Here is a 19,814-nt window from a genome sequence, read left to right on the forward strand (position 1 = left end):
AAGGAGGACTTTTTATATTTTCTACAATAAGCAATCACTTCAGATAAGGAGTAAACCTTTGTCATTTCTTCAAACATCTGAATTTACTGATTTCTCATTTATTTTGTTACTTACCACTGTGTTTTTCTACATTCTTCCCAGTGACTTGTTCAAATCCTCAGAAGTTATTCATTTTCTGCATATGTGTCAGCATACGGCAGCATTTCTATTTGCTGTAGTTCCACTGTTTTTCCACTTCTGAAACTATGACTAATTTTATTGGCTATATATTTTATCTTTTTGCATTAACACCATTATCTTGCCTTGGCTTGCACTTCTTGCCACATATTCTGACCTTGTGTTAAAATTTTTGCTAAAATTTCCATCTAGCTTCCCCTTGGCTCTCTTTCTCATATCTTTCCATGGTACAGAAAATGGACTCTCTCTTCTTTTTGTTATGGTGACTTGCAATACTTCATTCTTCTTGCCTACACATCTGTTCAGAAGATTTGCCCACCTGAGGTTTTTTTTTCACAGACTGCTTCTCAGCTGGCTGAAAGACATCTACTTAGTTTTGCAATCATTTTGATAAATAAATTGTAAAAATAATCTAAATTATATAAATACTTGATACTGAACAGCATGCTAGGTATGTACAAGATTTAATAGGGAATTGTTCACATGACATATAGTTGTTCAAAATTCTGAAAATGTAGCGAAATAGAACAGTTGTGGCTTAATATGCAAAACAAACACATGCACAGTATGTTCATGTCTCATACTGCAAGATGTATCTGGAGGTAATATGTCCAGGAAGCAGATATAAATTTGGTGAGGGAAGCTGGGAAAGGTTTCAGAAGCAGGTGGAAGTATGAACAGGAAGCAAAAAGATACAATACTGTTAACTAAAATTTTATTTATAGTTCTCTTTTTAAAATTCTCATCTTTGAGGGCCTGTTCTGAGTTATATGGGATTTGAGCAGAAACTGCTAAAATGCAAGGTCTTTACGAAAACCATTTTGAATGGATATTTTTCTTCTTTGTTTACTGCTGCACTGAAAAATGGCTGTAGGTCTTACAGAATACATAGGGGTAGGAGACATATATAAAACTTAATTATTATTCTCCAAATTTAAAATAAAATTGTTTTGATGAACACGTCTCATTTTTGGATGATAATAACTGTATTTTACTATGAAATACTGATGTCAAATATTATGCTAAAATGATTGCAGAAGCTGTAAAGTTTATTCTGTATTATATGTGTTAAGTTACAATGCTTTTTTATGGCATATGTAACAGGTAGTTGTTCTCATAGGATTGTTTTTTAATGAGAAGTAGCAATTGGGTGTAATATGTGGTAGTAGTATGTAAATTATCTGAATACATAATACAAAACATAATTCTTGGCTTCAAGCAAGTCTGGTAAGAGTTTACCAATAGATTATGATGGGACCATTATGATACACTGCAAATGGAAGATGATAAATTATATAACTAAGGGCCAGGGAATTCCAGATCACCATTGGTTCTGGATAATTGCACTTTAGCTAGGATTACTGCTTTTCCCCTAACCAATATAAAAATTTTACAGTTCATCTCAATATCTCACATATATTGGAAATTATGAAAATCTGGAGGTGTAACAAATGGGGTAGCTTATTTATTTTAGTAAAGTACATTGATTGCTAGCAATAAAAGAGGAAGGCTTTGTATTTTTCTTTTTACCTTTAATGATTGGTAGTGTTTTCTCGCATTTAGGATCCATATTTATTACAGATATCTTTTCTCCAAATGTTTCTTCTTATACCTCTTTACTGAAGGTTTGGCAGCCTATCTAAGATCAATGTAGCTGAAAATCAAAGAAAAGACTGCTGTGATATCTTATTGTGCGTCTGACTATTGCTATTTTGTATGTTTCTTTCTTCCTCGTGGTTTGTATTTAAATTCAGATGCAGTCATTACTCAAATGCGTTATGGAGTGCTATGATCCAGTTTGTCCTCACAGCCTTTTCCAGAGACATCTACACTCACCCTGCCTGTGCTGAAAATTGATCAAGCCCTGTAGCTTTGACCTCAGTAAGGTTTACTGAAATAAAACACAATGTGTTCAGAAAGGATGTGTTGGCATCCAGTAACCTTGGAGCGCTGGTAGAACAATGCAGGCATCATGAATCCAGTATTGCAAATGAGTACAGCCGTCTTTCCCCAGGTATTTTGGTAGTGTCTGCTTGCTGGCCAGATTCGGACGTGTAACTGGTCTTCAAGCTCGATATTAATTGAGCAGCTATGCTAAATGTCCAAAAAATAAGCTCATATTGGAGATGGAGGCCACAACTTAAGTGGAGGTTAAATGACTTTCAAAGAGCTTATGACAATGAGATATGATCTTTTGACAACTAAGAAACCCTTATACTTGTAAAATCTCTGGAAAGAAAGAGATAACAGTACCCAAGTGGTAATGTCCAGGATTACAGAGATGCAAGTTATGTAGAAAGTGTCTTAAATAGCTTTCTCAATTCACCTATAGTGTGACTGTGGTATGCTTGACTGCAGAGCTGAAACAGCTCTAGAGCTGAAGTGAGAGTCTTTGTGAGATATGCTTGGCCTTGCTGGTCCTCCTTTTTAGCTTTTGTAGCAATGCAAAGGAGTACCTCCAAATGCAGATATAACAGAGGCGGTGCAGGGGCGGAGAAAAAGACTCACCTCTGTATCTTTATTGTAATTCCTCTGAGACAAAACTTAGGTGCCATACAAGTGGATTTATCAGCTTGTGAAGATTCTTGTTGTCTCCTGGTATGTGCAGCACTGCAGTGACATTTTATTCTGATGATAGCAGCCAATGTAATCTAAAATTGAACAGTACTAGGAAGTCTTTTAGGATAATAATTCCTCTAGTTCCTCTCCTACTCTATTTCATAATGGTGTACACAAGAGAATTCACCAATTTGTGAATTTCCTTACCAAAAAGATACAAGTCTTGAGAAATCTTAGTTTGTCAAATACTTTTTAAAGCAGATTTGAAAGTCATATAGTGATGCCAGTGACCAGTAAAAATAGCATGACCCCCCTAACCTCTTGTTTATTTATCTATTTAAAATTAAAAACAAACAAACAAACAAAACATTGAAGACAGAATGACACAAACCAGAAAAGAATAACACTTATTATAACTCGGAAAAGAATAATGGTTATTTTATCCAGTCAGAGCCCAACAGTATCTTGTTTCACATAAAAAAATGAGATGGAAGGTCTACACTGAGTGTTCAGGAGACATCTGGTGTTCTTTTTCTTGTATTAGCAGAAGACTTTGTATTTTTAATCATATTAGTGTGCAATATTACTTTTTTGTGGATCAGATTACCTCCTAAGAATGCAGTGGCAAAAGACAGACATATTAATGTGACTTTTAAATGACAGACATATTAATGTGACTTTTGAAGCTTAACTGATTATATCATTATTACAATGTTAATAAAAGGATAAATAACATATACAGGCTTTCTGACTTGGTAATAGTGATTCTGATATGAAAGAAACCTATCCATTCCCCTCCTTCAAGTTCCATGTTCTGACACTATTGCCTTATGTCTTACTCCAGACTAATGCCTTCAATGGGAGTAGAAATGAGTCCTTAAAGATTAACTCTGTTATTAGAGTGACTGTTTCAAAATAAATAATGAGATCTTAAGTTTCTAAAGTCTCACAGATTTGTTTCTCTACTTTATACTTTCTACAAGTAAGGACATGTGTTTGACTGGAGCTTTTTTTCTCTTTTTTTCTGTGTCAGTTTTGCAATCTCAGCTTGGAATTTTGCAGTTAACTGTGAGCTTTCCGGTTCCTTTGTCATTGCCACCACTGCAGGTCCAACAGGTCAGTATCTATCGCCAGGGTTCAAAAGCCAGGGCACCTGAACTGTTGTTACATTGTCTTTTCAATTACTGCCTTCATAACTATGTTGACTCTAAATTTCTGTAGGAGTAAAAAGCAGGCAAAGCTTATTTTAGTTAGTAAGTTAAGCAGATATTATTACAAAAACATCTGAAGAAGGGATATTTTTCATTTTTTCCCCCAGAGTTTATATTCTCTCCTATGTTTTCTTGAAGAGATTGAAAAGCAGACTGCTTGTCAAATGCTCCTACAAAGTAACTAAGTTTTTGACATAACTTTGACATAAGATTCATCGGAGGGATATGTATTATTTAAGTTCTTTACAGAAGTAGCTATTGCAGTTATAAAGAAGCCATATTCCACAGACTAAAGCTTAACTTTCCCAGCAGTTCATTACACAGTTTCCAGGCAAACAAAATGTATATTAAGTGTATATTGAATTTATACAATAGATCTTTTATCTAGTGTTATATTTAAAATTGTGTCTAAAGATCCCACTCCTTTCCATAAAAATGTAACAGGGAGATTTGTCCTTGGTTTATTAAAGACAGTCATGAAATGCAGAAAAATGCAAGTAGTTGTCCTATGTTTTTACGAATAAGAGGTACTTAATTATGAATATAACACTTTAGAACATGCATTCTTCTGTTTAATGCAGACAGAATAACAACAAGAGTACTCGGCAAAACTGCTGTAGTTCCAAGGGGGGAAGCTTATCTGTTTTGAATTGACAGAACTAATGTTTCCCTTGCTCATTGCAAAAGGTGTCATGAGTGTCTGCTTTAAGCACTTTTCTTATTCTGACCATAATCTGTATATGAGTTTCACCATTTCCTGTGAAGAGCCATTCCTGTGCTACCTAAATACCTGCCGTCTTTCATGCACTGTTTTTGTGAGGTTAGTTTCCTTTCATGAACAAGTAATGATAGAAATTTCTGTGGTATTTGCTTTGTGCCTTTTTGTGGCTTGTATGAAGTGTTTAGCACAAGATATTAAAGTTCCCATAGACTGCAGCAGAATATCTTCAATCTAACACTCAGAGTTTTTAACTGGCTGGCCATCTGTACAGATTTCTTCTGCTGTTTTGGGGGATGACTACAACAAAGTTTGTAACAGCTTCTATATGGCTATATAACTGATTGTGTGCATGACTGCTCATTCAAATCCGTACTTTAATCTGTGCTGTGGTATGAAACCAAATGCTCAGATATCAGAAAGTTTATTATTAATAAAAATAAGTGTCATTGTCAGTGCTTATAAGTGATTTCTTACATTGAGAGACGCAGAAAGAGGATTTTTTTGTGTGTATGCTTACAAGTTCTTAAAAATTTATTGCAAAAGTTAGGAAGTAGACACAGTTAACAGCCTGAAATGAAAATCAAATCAAGTTTATGAGGGTTATAATATATCTTAAATGTAAATGCTTCAAAAATTTTAGAAGGGCAGAAGAAATTGTTTAATAAAATACAAAGCCCTTCAGTTCAGTATCTGAAAATTATATTGATCTCATTTAAAATGTTTATAAATATTCCAGTCCACTTTAAAAAGTGTATTGCAGGGTACATTTTTTATTTAATAAAAATATGAAAAAAGCTTATTTTCTTTTTTCTAATACTCTTTTACACAAAACTCAATTCAAAGTTTACATAAAACTATATTGAATATTTAAAATGCATTTGAAGGAAAGAATGTCTTGTCTCTGGAAAAATCTGTTCTCCTGGAGTGTTTTTACTTAATTAACTGAGGTACAATTTTGTTATCCTTTGTTTCTATGATTGTTTTTTCTGTTTTCTGTTATTGTTGATAACTATTTTGGGGAAAAAAATTATTCACCAAAAGTATGTTCTTTTACTGGAAATTCTAGTTGAAAATACTGAATCCATATTGGAAATGTTTATAACTGTATTTCAAATTTATTAATCTATTACAGTTGCATTTAATACATCAAATCCTTATACTTTTCCAGAATTTAAATTAATTTATTTCTTCCTCTTTTTCTTGAAGTGCAAGTAAAGCACCTTCTCTGAAATAAGCACAGTTCTCAGCACAGTGTGTGTATATATATATCTATTACAGGGTATAGATCGATATGAATACGTTGTTGTCCTGAAGAGCGTACAATCTGAACAGAGAAGACAGGACAGGAGAATAAAAGAACACTTATTATCTCACATTTATAGTTACCAAACTGAAGCAAAGAGAATTGCCACAAGAAATTGCCAGTAGGAATCTTGGAGGAAAGCTTGATCTCCTGGATACAATCGTGCTTACCTACCTTCCTTGCAACTGGTACATTAATTCAGTCTGTGAGCCAATGCAGCCACAGAACTGTTTCAAAATATACAGTAATGTCTGCTGATCTGCATGAGCATGTAAATTCATCACTGTTACTAGATTACTCTGCCTGAAAGGCAGAGCCCAATTGGGAAAGATTTACAAATGAAAGTGTCACCTATGGATTTTTGTTGTTTTAAATGAATGAACAAAAATACAATTCTTAGCTCTGAATAGTACCCACAAAATCTGCATTTATTGGTCAAAGACAACACTTCTCCATAGTAGTTAATAAGTCTTCTAACAGGAACATGAGAGTCATAAACTTCCCTACCATAAAGTTGATTACGCACATGGGGAAAACACCCACCAAATTCATGAATGAAGCTCACATGAACTGCTCTGTATTCATTATCATGCACTACAGTACTGTGCTTGTATTAATGGATCAGAAGTGGACCCTTTTCCCTAACAAATTTCATCAAACCATTCATTTGATACAGCTTGTTTTGAAAGGCAGTGCTTTTGGCACTGAGGGGAAAAAAAATAAAATAGGTCACAGCTCATCTAAATTCCAAAATGCAGTTAACTGTTATTTCAAAGCCTGTAGCAACAACTGTGGAGATGAAACATTAAAAGGACAGAGAGTTTAACATTATGTAAGTATAAGAAGACAGGCACAAACAATTACATTGAAAATATATTTAATTCTGGTAGTAGTTAAAAATTATTCCCTCAATTATGTCTCACTTTTCCTTTAGATGTTGCTGCAGACATATATGAAAAGAGAGAGTCTAGAGCACAATTAGAAGAGAGAAAAATTCCATTTTTGTCCAGTCTGAGATGGGAAATACTAATTTAAAGTTCTGTCAGATGCACTAGTGTGGTTTTAGCTGAAGCATTTTCCTCACCCTTTTGCCAGAGATCACCACCATCTCCATAGCTACAGCAGAGCAGGGTGCTTGTCAGCTGCTGCACTTTGACATATTAATAAAGAGTTCCCTTTATTAGGAGTTGGAGACTCACAGCAAGACTGTGAACCTGTGGCAGTGTGTTCCCCCACCCCCAACCAGACCTGTATTTCCTGTAATCTTGCTCAAGCTATAACCACCAGTGGCTATAGTAATGGATGCATCTGGACAGATAACAATACAATAGATAAGGGCTAATTTGAACAATGCACCCAGCTAACCACAGTGCTGCTCAATGTCCAACTCAAGCCAAATTTGGAAGAAACACTGTAGTCAGTATGCAAATATGACTATGCGTCAATCATCTTACTCCATAAATAGCGGACAGCCTAGGGCCTGTTGAGTTCTGTATGGCAGTGGGCTGCACGTCAGGATCTCCCCTTGAGTAGGGACGCCTCCCAAGGTTGCTCCTCAAGGTTGAGAGATTCCTTGCCACAACAGAGTCTCCGTAAGTGAGTAACAGCATGCTAAACTTTGAAATCTTAGCTAAGTGATATAAAGGATAGATTGCACATATATAATCCTTTAGACATAAACAGTTGACAAAGTCTGGGACTAAGAGTGGATCCAGCCACACCTAGACTCCTCTCTGAGAAGGAGTTTAGAAAGCAAGGGGGTCCATTCTGAACCTCATGACTCAATGGGAGGGTCTCCCTGACAGTTTTGTCTGACCCTGTCTTCTATGCAGTAAGTATAAAGTGAACCTTGCCATCGAATCTTGTTAAATGACTATCTCACTTCCTATCAAACTTTGTTAAATCACTGTTTTGTATCAATAAACATATTGCTACTTCTCTTTTATGAGTGAAGTGCGTCACTTCATCAGCGACAGAACCAAAGCAACTGTAAGAACATGCAATCTGTTGTCTGCTGCCTCTACAGGGCAACCTTTGACAGAAAGATGGTTCAGATAGGTTAGGGCAGTAACGTCTTAAAACACTTTACAGAAGGCAAATCTATCCAAGACTGTCAAGATATAAATTTTCCTTTCTCAGTTGTAGTTTCAGCTGCAGTTTTCCCAGGCTCAAATTTATCTAAATTGCCATTTAATCTTTGCCTGTATCAAGAAGGTGTATGCTTTGTTGTATAAAAATTCACTTGATCTTTCTAAATCCTATAATGTGATTCATTAACTTGAATTCATTTGATCACAGTATATATTCCCTTTTTGCCACATTTTACTTTCCAGGAGATGAAACCAAAAAAATTAACTTGGATTTAGAGGCATGTGCCTTTGACTATGCTGATCCAACTTTGGTTCCCCCCACACACTCTGCCCCCCAAATGTTCTTCATATGATGAAGATTAATCTTAGTGCCAATTTTAACAATGCTTCAAGACATTTAGAGAAAAAAATTGGGGGGCACATCTGAAGCTTGTACAGGTTCATTGGATATGTAAGAATATTTGTATCTGCTTTTCCTTGCCATTTTCAAATCCAGTGCTGCAAATTTAGGTGATGCTTCTGCATTTCACATTGGTAGCTTGTCCCCTTTTTAACCTTTCATACAGCTTATTTTTACTTTCTAGTTCAGTCAGCAATTCCTTATTCAACCAGTCTGGCCACCTGCCACGCCTGTTCAGCTTCTTGCACGTTGGAATGGAACATTAGAGAGTACTTTGTCAAGGTTGTCCCCGTAGAAGATCAAGTAACTGTCCTGGACCCCTTTTTCCTGCCCAGCAGCATCCCATGGCTTCCTATCAGTTCCCTGATGATGCCAAAGTCTGCTGTGCTGAAGTCTCCTGCCTCCCTTCCCCAAGGATATAAATCTCTACTGTCTCACGGTCACTTCAGCAAAGGCTTTCATCAACTATTATGCATCTGGCAAGTTCATCCTTGATAGTGAGTAGCAGATCCAGCAAAGCACCTTCCGGACTGTTGTGTCCACCCTGCATCAAAAATTGTCACTAGAAATTTGCTGGATATGGGGTGCACCCATTATGTAACATATCAAAAAAAGTATTAGAGCAGTGGAAGTCAGCAGGCAACTTCTTGTGCTGCCTAGTTCCTGGCTGTAGTTGTCTCACACTGTTCACTTTGAACACTAGGTCCACTTCCCTTTCTTTCATCCTGTCCTGTGCTCCCCACATACTCTAGCTTTATTGATGATTTTTTCTAAAACCATGCAGATAGTTCCTGGAAATTTACTTAGCACCCATCTGCTTCATCTTTGACCCAATAATAGAGAAGTTTTAATCTGAGAGTTTAGACAAAAGAATTACTACTAACAATGATCCAAGGAGTTCTTTTTTATTGCTAACAATTTTTATAATCCCTTCTTGATCTATTGAGTGATATTTTCACTTGGCGCAACTTGTTCACAGCCTCAGCTTCTATTATTCTCTTTGGATGTGCAGTCCATTGCCTTGCTCTATTTTTAAAAAAAGCTTCTTGAACACATCAAACATGATTCTCACTTCAAAGAAAGAATGTAATGGTCTATAAGAAGGTGAATTTCCTTAATTCATCACTATTTTATAGTCCACTGAAGGAAAAAAAAAAAATTCTGGGTTGGTTTGTTTTTTTTTTTTTCCCGGAGTTCATAAATGTAAGTCTTCCTCTGCAAATACTTTTAAACATTGAGGTTTCATTTTTGGAAAGCTGTCTATGAAGCTGTTACTAGAAATATCAGGGCATTTTTATATAGATTTCAAAGTGCTATACAGGGAAACCCATCATGATTAGCATTGTTTATGTTATAGATAGGGAATCTGAGACACAGAAAGGGGTTCTGCTTTTGAGTGTAGAAGATCTTGCTATATTAACTTTTCAAAGCATAGTGCTTATTCTTATCTTCAAATTTTCTAGCCAAAATTTAATTTTTTTAGAAGCCAATTTTGAAACTTTTTGTGTTTTGTAAGGTAGTGCCAGGTACTCTACAGGGTTGCAAAAGCTATAGTTTAAGTTTCAACCTAATAATTCTTTTCTGCTCACCAGGACAGTATATGTGTCACAGAACTTTCTGTCCTCTCCCCTTTTCTGATCCATCATCAATAAGGCTGTTTATATTTTCTTCCATTTTATCACCTCTTTATTCCTATTATCCTAATTCAATCTATGTTTTAGATTTCTTTTCAATTTTAATTAGGTAGTTAACAAATCTCTGAGGTCAGACTTTGTTTATGACACAGGGACTGTTTATTTAGGCTTGCTTTGAAGAGTCTTTTCACATTGTCTTTTCAACATACAAATTAAATGATCGAAGGGACATTACCACAGTGTAGGGACCTTTGAGACATTTGTTCATTGTATCTTAAGCATGCTCATTAATGAAAAAAAAAAAAAATTAAAAAAATCACGAACAGCAGAACACAATCAGAATGTTTGTGGTCACAGTCTCCTGACAGGTCTGTCTAAACCTTGTGATTTTGATGAGCCTAGATCTAGAATACTTTAAATATCCTTAATTGACTTCACAGTATCTAAAGGCTAAAACTTTTGTGATCTTCAGTTTCTCATACTTAACCTCACTACTGAAAGTGGATAACTGAGGTCATTATTTAGTATATTTAGATCAACTAAACCTTGTAAACAAAAGCAAATTTTCTTGTTTGAGAATGCAAGTGATCTCTGAGTTGTACAATTGCAGGTTTTTATAAACTCAAGTTTAATGATGGGAAATACCCCATAGATCTACTGAATGCTATATTAATATATTTATGTTATGACTGATAATGCTGTTTATTAAAATTCACCAATCCACTGTGTTATAATCCCACTTGTCCTATATACTATAGTTGCATGTGGCTTAAGTCAGCTGACAATGAAATAATGTTAGTGATTTAAGGAAAGTAACTGGCAGAGATAGCATATGCTTATCTGATTTAGGGAGAGTGTCTGGCTAGAGTTTAAGGTATTGGCTTTATGTTACTAAGTTCTAAACATCTGTGATAATGTTTCTAGTTGTAATCATTAAAATCAGATAGTAAGGGATTACTAGTAGGATACTTTCCAGAATTAAGAACTTGCAATGGTTCTGTGAATCAAAAAAAGCCTGGATGTTCTATTGTCCTCCTGCAGAGAACAGAAAGAATTTTTGGTTTTGTTTTTGTAAACTTTGAAAGAGACTAGTGGCTTTCTATGTTGGATAAACTGGGGACTGAAGAGAAGTTTATATGACTCTGCTTTGGCAGAATAAATTGATTTGTATTTGCTTTTACTGCTTTTGCACTTGGAAAAATGATTAATTTAGGTATTGTACTGGAAAATCATGACGTGTTTTAATTGTTATTTCTAAATGTTATGAGACACATAAAAACCTGGAGACAGGCCAAAGACTGCAATTTTATTTAAGTTGTACAGTATACACTGTACAAAAATCCCCAGCAATCTCAAAAAAAAAATTCGAAGTTCACAGAGCCTTTGCTATATTTGCTTTTTTTAAGGGAATTTCAAATTGCAGATGTTCTGGAAAAATGAATAAAATTAGTTACTTAGATTGGTTAATACATCAGTTAGTTGCCTTCATCTCAATCTTCTAAAGAGACAATACCATGATGTTTTGATAACTGACTTCGATAGCATGTGATTATTTCATCAGCTTGAAGCACTGGTTTATTATGAACCACTTGAATCATAAATGACATTTTGTGTTTATCATTTCATTGCTGAAAAGTGACTAGACAATGTGTGGTCTGCCAAGCTTGCATATGTCACAGAGCTCCATGTATAATGCAATTAGGTGGAGAATCAGGAAAATCTATAAATTACTACTTGGTTGTTCTGTTTGAGTTTGCAGAGTAATTCTACCCTAGTATCTAAGGTTTGGGGCTTTTCTTTAAGCATCTCTAAGCAAGTGGTTTTGAAGAAAAGCTGTAAAAGACTGAACCAGAGGTAAATCAAAAAGTAGTGTATTCCATTTTGTGAAAGCAGCTGTAAACAAAGCCATGAACTGTATGAATTTGCTCTTCTATTCTTGTCATAGGATTTCCCTGAAATCACCTTAGCTACTAACATATTTAACATCTCCTTGTGTAGTCCAGTAAACATCATTACCAGGAGAAGGTGCCAGGCTTTACACTGACCTGGTAGTGCAGGGTCTCAGCACTTGCCTTCGCTTGCCTTGGCCTGCGCTGGCTGGGGCTTGGTTTAACATTGTGCAGTCGTCAGCAACTGCTGCCTGACCTGGTTTAGCTTGAGCCCTGGGAATACTTAGATTAAGGCATCTGTCTCATTCAAAAGATGAGAAAGGAGAATTCCCTCACTGTACTAAAAGATTAGCTGTCTTCTGACAGCTTCTGACATAAACATTTCCATACATTTTAATTGGTGCTGATTAATTATTTTAAGGAGATTTAGGGTTTTTTTAATAAATTACAGTTGGTCTTATTTGGAAATGTACTGCAGTTTCTATAGCATCCAAATCAGAAGATAATTATGTACATTGGCTGTGTCTAGATTATTTTCAAATCTACAACAAGCAAGTTGTTATATGGAGTCTGGATTGAGACCTTTTTATGTGAAGTTTTATATGACTTTGTTCTCAAACCATATAAACCATCATACCTCCACAGATTACAGTGGTTTAGATTACCATGTATGTGCATATCTTGCTTTTCTTGTAACGTAATGACATATTTTTGCTGATACTAGCGTGTTATCATTGTCTAGGAATGCCTGAGAAATTCAGATGGAATAAGTGTTTCATCCTGTTACTGAGACCATATCCTAGTACTGCATCATATATTGTCCTTTGTGATTGTATGGTCCAATTGCTTGCCTAAAACTTTGGGCAGATATCTACCATGAAAGAGTGATTTTTTTAGGAAATGCAGTCTTCTTGCATTATCAGAACTTTTGCAACAATTCCCTTGGATAAAATGATGAAAGAATTAGACCTTTTCTCTCAGTCTTTTTGTTTCAGGCAGTTGACCAGTAAGACTTGATGCAAAATTGTTATCTGAGAATCAGTGGAAGAGAAGGAGGCTTCTGAAAAGTAATCCAAAGCTCTGCCATAGGATCTCATCAGTGAGAAACAGAGATTACAATGCTCTTTTGTCTTCTCTGTTGTGGTATGCCTTGTTCAATCATATGTAATCTCTGTTCCAATGAAGTAAACATAAGAATACCAATAGCCTGTTTTCCTGTTTCAAATCATTGCAATTTGTTCAGTATAATTCTTGCTGAGTGACGTCACAAATTATCAACTGATTTTAAAATAATTATTCTGACTTTCTTATTAGGTTTGATAATTATATTTGTATCTTTATTCCTCTTGCCATTTTTCTCTTGTCTGAAGTGCTTGTTTGAATAAAAAGAGAGAGTCTGTGGCCTTGATGATTGTTATTTGGTGTAATTTACAAAAGAGTACCTAGGGAAGTCTGGGACACAAAATCAGGAAATTAGCAAAGCACCATAGTGGAGAACAACAGATCAGTGATGTTAAGCAGGTTTAAAATGTGGGGACAAGTACAGGTAGGAAAATCAATTAATCTAAATTAAAAAAAAAGATCAAAAGACAGGTTCAACTAACTTCAAAATTGATGGATCCAAAAAAAGCTTTGAAGTATTCTGTGATATGCAACAGGCAAGCTACATTCTAAGAGCCAAGTTTAACAAAAGTTATACAGTAACTTTTTCAAATTCAGGTACACACAGAGCAGATTAACAGAATGATGCTTCTTCTTTCAAAGTTCGTGGGTGTTTTTATTTTAGACTTGGGTTTCTTTTGGAATCAAGTATATCTATATTTTCCTCATAATGAAGATGAAAATTACATTAAGCAATTACATAATTTTCTCTTTATTTTCTCCCCAACAATACATCAAATATTACCCTGGTATCTGTCTGATACCTGCATCAGTTTTGTTTCTCCCTTTTTGTAACTGCTAGTCAACTTTTGTTAGATGCTCATTCATATACTTCCTTACCATATCACCATACAGTATCCTTTTTGAATTAGATTTGTACCTTGTAATTAAATATCAAGCTAGACATCTGGCCACCAATATCTATCCATTGTTTTGCCTTAACCGAAGAACAGTTACTCAGCAATAGATGTCTTTTGATTTTTACAAATGTTCTTACGAAGCAGTCTATGTGCTACTGTCCTGCTGAAAGACAACTTGATCGATCCTATTCTTTGCGTCTTTTGATACAAATCCACAAATCAAAACTATTATCAAATAATATTTTGGAATATTTAAGCAACTGTCTTTTCTTGACCTTCCTCAGTTTCTCATATGTCATATCTTGCTTGATTGCTTGCCTGAAAAAGAATGCATCTTTTTCATAGTACTGCATACTTTTTTCACATACATACCCATAAAACCACCATTGCTTTTGGCCCTGCTGTCCCATATAACAATTCACTATCTGAGTTCCGTATTTCTCTTTAACTTCTTTGAAAGACAAATCCGGCATTTTTCCTCTATTTTCATCTCATGGATTTGACCAAATTCCAATCTCACAAACTTTTTTTTTTAAAATTCTATAATAACTCAACATACTTCAACACAATTTCTTCTAATTCACTATCCATGTGGAAGAATACAACTAATTTTCTACCAACCTTATTTTTTACTTATCACTGTGCTCAGAACTCTAGAGTTTATTTTGCCATTTCATTTTATCATTTCAGATGTATTTTATTCCCCAATGTTCCTTTACTATCTTCATATGTATGTATTCGTTTACAAAGATTCTGCTATAGCTTCTCTAGTTATGTGGTTTCTCTTGCTTAAAGTTTTTTTCCACCACTTATTCTATGTCTCAATTAATCAGTATTTAAAGACCTATTTTCAGAAGTGAGAGATCTTTTAAAAAAACACATTTTTTGGAAGGACTGAAAAATATGTGATTAGTTTTGTATTTTCAGGTTTTGGCATTGAAATCTTTTTAGACTTGCTGAGTTTTCTTGTAGCTAGGATAACTTTAAACTAACCTATGTGCTTCCTTAGGTGACCAGTCAGCAAATGTTATTTTAACCCAGCAAATACTAACAACTCAAACATACCTTTAGGACTTCCAACTGGTTACTTCAATTACATTTTATCTACCCATTCAACCTGCTGGCACAAAATGCCGCAACCTGTTTTCTTAATAAAAAACCAAGTTGCCAGAAAGTTACCACAATGCTCTTTTTTTCTGCTGATCAATCCCCTAACTGATCTTTTCCTGATCAGTCCCCATCCTAATATTTAAAGCATTCTGAGGAACTAGTTCAAACTTTCTGTCTTAAGCATAACTAAGATTTTCTATGACTGTTTTTCCATGTCAATACCCAAGATGTTAGTCAGTAACAGAAACATTTTCACAGAGCTGAAAGAAGATGCACTAGAGATATGTTATTTTATGACTCTGACATGCATGTTTATCAATAGATTACCTAGGAACATAAGAACAGGAACCCACCACCCTTTGAAATTTATGATTTGGTCCTTAGAAGAAGCAAGAAGCTTGCAGCCTTGTATTATCTTCCAAAGAGGTATTCATAAGAGAAGCTTTTAAAAAACACTTGGGTTTATGGTTGATTACATCAGCAGTATAGCAAAACCAGTGATAACCGATGAATACATCTGCTTCAAGATCATGAAGTAAACTTTCTTTGCCCAGTAATTATTGGGAGAAGGGTGTCTTAGATTGTTTAAGGGTTTTTTATATGTCCTGGTGTTTTCACTGACTAGAAACTGTAAAAATGGATAGAACTATCCTACATGAAGGAAAAAAATTTACTAAATAATTCTGTGGGGATAACATTAAGTTCTTAACAAATATAGAACAATTACTTTTTAATGTATGTTAAAAAAAATAAATAATTCAGAAAAGGAGTAAGCAGTGGTTTTGGTTCATAACAATCTGTAGCACTGTGCAGGTTATTCTCGGTATGCCTGGCAGTGCTGTAGTTTCTGACACTGGCAGTGTTGGAAAGAAGGTTAAACTGTATTAAATGTAAAAGTGCAACCTGTTCCTGGATACTGGGTTTGAAATTTACCTTTAAAAGAATACGATCTATATAGGGAGACAAAAAGATACTTTAAACTCCTACATGTGAGCACTGTTTCCAATCTCCCTTTGAGAAAATTCTGGAAATTGTTGGTATGAATGCCAAGGGGACTTCAGAGATTTCTGATGGTAATGCTGTTGCAGTTTTCCAGCTCCTCTTGTGTAAGTTTACAAAGTATAATGATAAAACAGCTGCTATCAGCGGATTAGTGCAATTGCTTTCAGTCGTGTTTGTTTCTATCCATAGCATGAGATTATAGAAATTTGCCAAACATCTTCATATTATTAACTAATGAGTTAAAATTGTTCTCACACTTCTCAGCATGTGTTTCCAAGAACTTTTTAATCTTAGAGATTAACTAATGAGAATTCATTGTTGAAGATGTTACAAATTATGATAAGGTGATGTGCTGGTTTTGGAAGGGATAGAGTTAATTTTCTTCGTAGTAGCTAGTACAGGGCTATGTTTTGGATTTGTGCTGGAAACACTGTTGATAACACAGGGATGTTTTCGTTACTGCCGAGCAGTGCTTACACAGAGCCAAGGCCTTTTCTGCTTCTCCCACCACCCCACCAGCGAGGAGGCTTGGGGGCACAAGAAGTTGGGAGGGGACACAGCTGGGACAGCTGACCCCAACTGACCAAAGGGGTATTCCAGACCATATGACGTCATGCTCAGCATATAAAGCTGGGGGAACAAGAAGGAAGGGGGGCGTTTGGAGTGATGGTGTTTGTCTTCCCATGTAACCATTAAGCGTGATGGAGCCCTGCTTTCCTGGAGATGGCTGAACACCTGCCTGCTGATGGGAAGTGGTGAAGGAATTCCTTGGTTTGCTTCGCTTGTGTATGCGGCTTTTGCGTTACCTATTAAACTGTCTTTATCTCAGCCCCCAAATTTTCTCACTTTTACTCTTCCAATTCTCTCCCCTATCCCTCTGAGTGGTGGGAGTGAGTGAGCAGCTGTGTGGTGCTTAGTTGCCAGCTGGGGTTAAACCATGACAGGTGACCTCAGGTATAAAAATATATAGGAATGTATACTAAAAAATGTGTAAGGAAAAATTAATCTTTTAGGGATGAATAGCACTAGTCATTAATAATCTTCATTTAAACTGTATTATATGTATACTATATATATAATCATTCTAGATATATGCTCTGTCTGTAATGTAATTAGACATATATATATTTAAACTATATATGACTAAGCTACACAGTCTCAAAGTTTATTGGAATCATTAAAACAACTGTTGTCAGAAATGACACCTTTTTATTCAGCAGCCATTGTCCCTCTGGGGGAATTTCTGCACTCTTATCTCTGGGTAAGTGAACTCTGTGATAGACAGATTCACTGGGTTTGAGGGGAAGTATCTCTCTCAGGCTATTAATAAGAAAAAAATGCCACAGTAATTGTTACCATATGGGAATGCCATGACCCCAGCAGTTAGCTCTCCTTAGCCTTACTGAATAAGTACTAAGGAAGCTCTATAGAGAGATTCACAGCTAATTTTTTTTTTCTCCTATGCTGTTCTCACACTGTCCCTATATACTTTACAGGGTAGAAAACAAAAAGCCCACGTGCCTCTGTCTTCTGGTCTGCCAAGCTTGTGAACCATTGTATGTAACAAAATAACAAATTGTTGCAGCAAAGACTAAAAAATTTCTAAGTCAGAAGAAATGGTTTGGAGAGTTTTTAATGAATCATCACAACATTTTTTATACAAAACTAAATCCAACTTTTCCATATTCTGCCAAAGATCAGTGGACTTGTGCACTTGTTTTGAAATCAGTTTAAATCAGTGAGTGATTTGTTCTCATAGGATCAAAGTTTAGCCCACAATACTATGCATTTTCTGTCTGAAAAGACAAACATTCTGGGCATGTATTTGATACAGTTTTTTTTTTAATTTTAATAAGGTGAGGCAGTTCTATAGAGAGAAGTGAGGATTCTGGGCAGTACTTTGAAACATTGCTATGAGCAGTCCAACCAAAGGAAAAGCTGTTCAGTGAGTGGGATAAGGTCCTACGTTCTTGTAATAATTTTGCATCCATGTTTACCAGCAGCAGTTCAGGTGAAAAATAGTCCAAATTTTCAAGTGCATAATTGTGATGTGAAAAATGCTTACTGTGCCTTTGGCCACTTCATTTTCCCATACTCTTAGATCACTAGGTGTAAAACAGTGCTATTATCAATTATTAAAAATTATTATTAATATTATTAACACAAGAATAATAAAGACTCTAAGCTATTCAGATGCTAAAGGGTACTAAGTAAGTACCTTAACTAGGTGTAACATAAAAGCTTCCTGTAGGCTTTTTCCAATAACATGAGTGTGGTTCCACTACTGTGTCATCCTCTCAAGTGTTTTGGCTTTTTAATTGATCTATTTTGTTTTCAAAGGTTGGTATACACACCTATAATTGTTCTCATTTATTGATGTACCTACTGAAATGGGAACCTTTAGTCCCAAACTGTCACTGTAACATTAAAATTTTTTTTTCATAAATGAAGCCTCCAGAACCAATTTACCTCAGGAACTCATTAGTGATGAGGGCATCGTGTTGCTGTGGTAGTGAGTGTTTAAAATATCACTGTGTGGGTGGTATGTTGGCATGTTACCTTTTACAACCCAAGCCCTTCTGATTAAACAAAACACAGAGTAAAAGTAAATCAGAAGTAATTTTCTGTTAACAAGTTCAGATTTCACTTTTAAAAAATCATGTATTTTAATCAATATAAACTGTATTAAACTACTCTGATAAAATTTTGTTTATGTGCTTTGATGATTAATCTACAATTGATTTAAAGATTGTTTGCTGAGCAGAACAAAATCAGGATATGAGATGCTGCAGTAAAACTAAATGGTTTTATTCTCATTTTTATATATTTGAATGTGTAGACTCCAAGTACTGCTGAGGGCTAAGCTCCTAACAAGTTGTAGAAAGATTCTATGGCTCTTGAAAAGCATGTTTTTAGATATGTATATCTGTATCTCTGTGTGTTTCTGTGCCTGTTTAAGTATAAAAGTATTTCAAGCGCAATATTCCTCTACATCCCTCTCCCCTCCAAATGGAATGATCTGTTGCTATGACCACTGTTGCAGTGAGTCAACATCTATTTAAATCTAGTAGGTTAGCAACATGCAGTCAATCACTGGATTTCATTTGCTGAATATTCCCAAGGGTTTTCTAATTAGTAGAGTATTCCTCTCCACTTAAAATGCCACATAATTTTTCCAGGCACATACTGCTAGTTTAGTGAGTTCTTTCTCTCCCTCATTCTCTCTCTTTTAAAAAAAAATAATTTCCTCTTCTAATGTCAGGGATGTTGTTAAATAAAGAGCCCGTATGAATATATGAGCATGTGGAATATAGGTACAGAATTGTATTTTTAAGGCACATGCTACCAATGAAACAAAGTGCAGGTCAGCTATGAAAACTTTATCCCATGCTCAGACAAATGAGCTTGAAAGAGACATGATGCTATTAAAAAACAACCAAGCTCACTTCCAAGCAGCTCCATCAATTAGCATTTCAGGACACTTGAGATTGTTTAACTGACACTCTAGCAATATACCAGTGGAAATTTAATGTTCTTTAAATAAAGTGTTGGCAAGTAGTATGGACAAGGAAACAGTGTCCATAGAGAGGCTAATAGATCTTTTCTCTCAGTCACCAGGGATCTCTTTTATCAACCTGTTGCACACTTAAACACTCACCTTGCATAGATAGATGAAGAAAAGAATGCCTGTCAACAT

Source organism: Buteo buteo, chromosome 1 (assembly GCF_964188355.1).
Source record: "Buteo buteo chromosome 1, bButBut1.hap1.1, whole genome shotgun sequence".
Classification (NCBI taxonomy): Eukaryota; Metazoa; Chordata; class Aves; order Accipitriformes; family Accipitridae; genus Buteo; species Buteo buteo.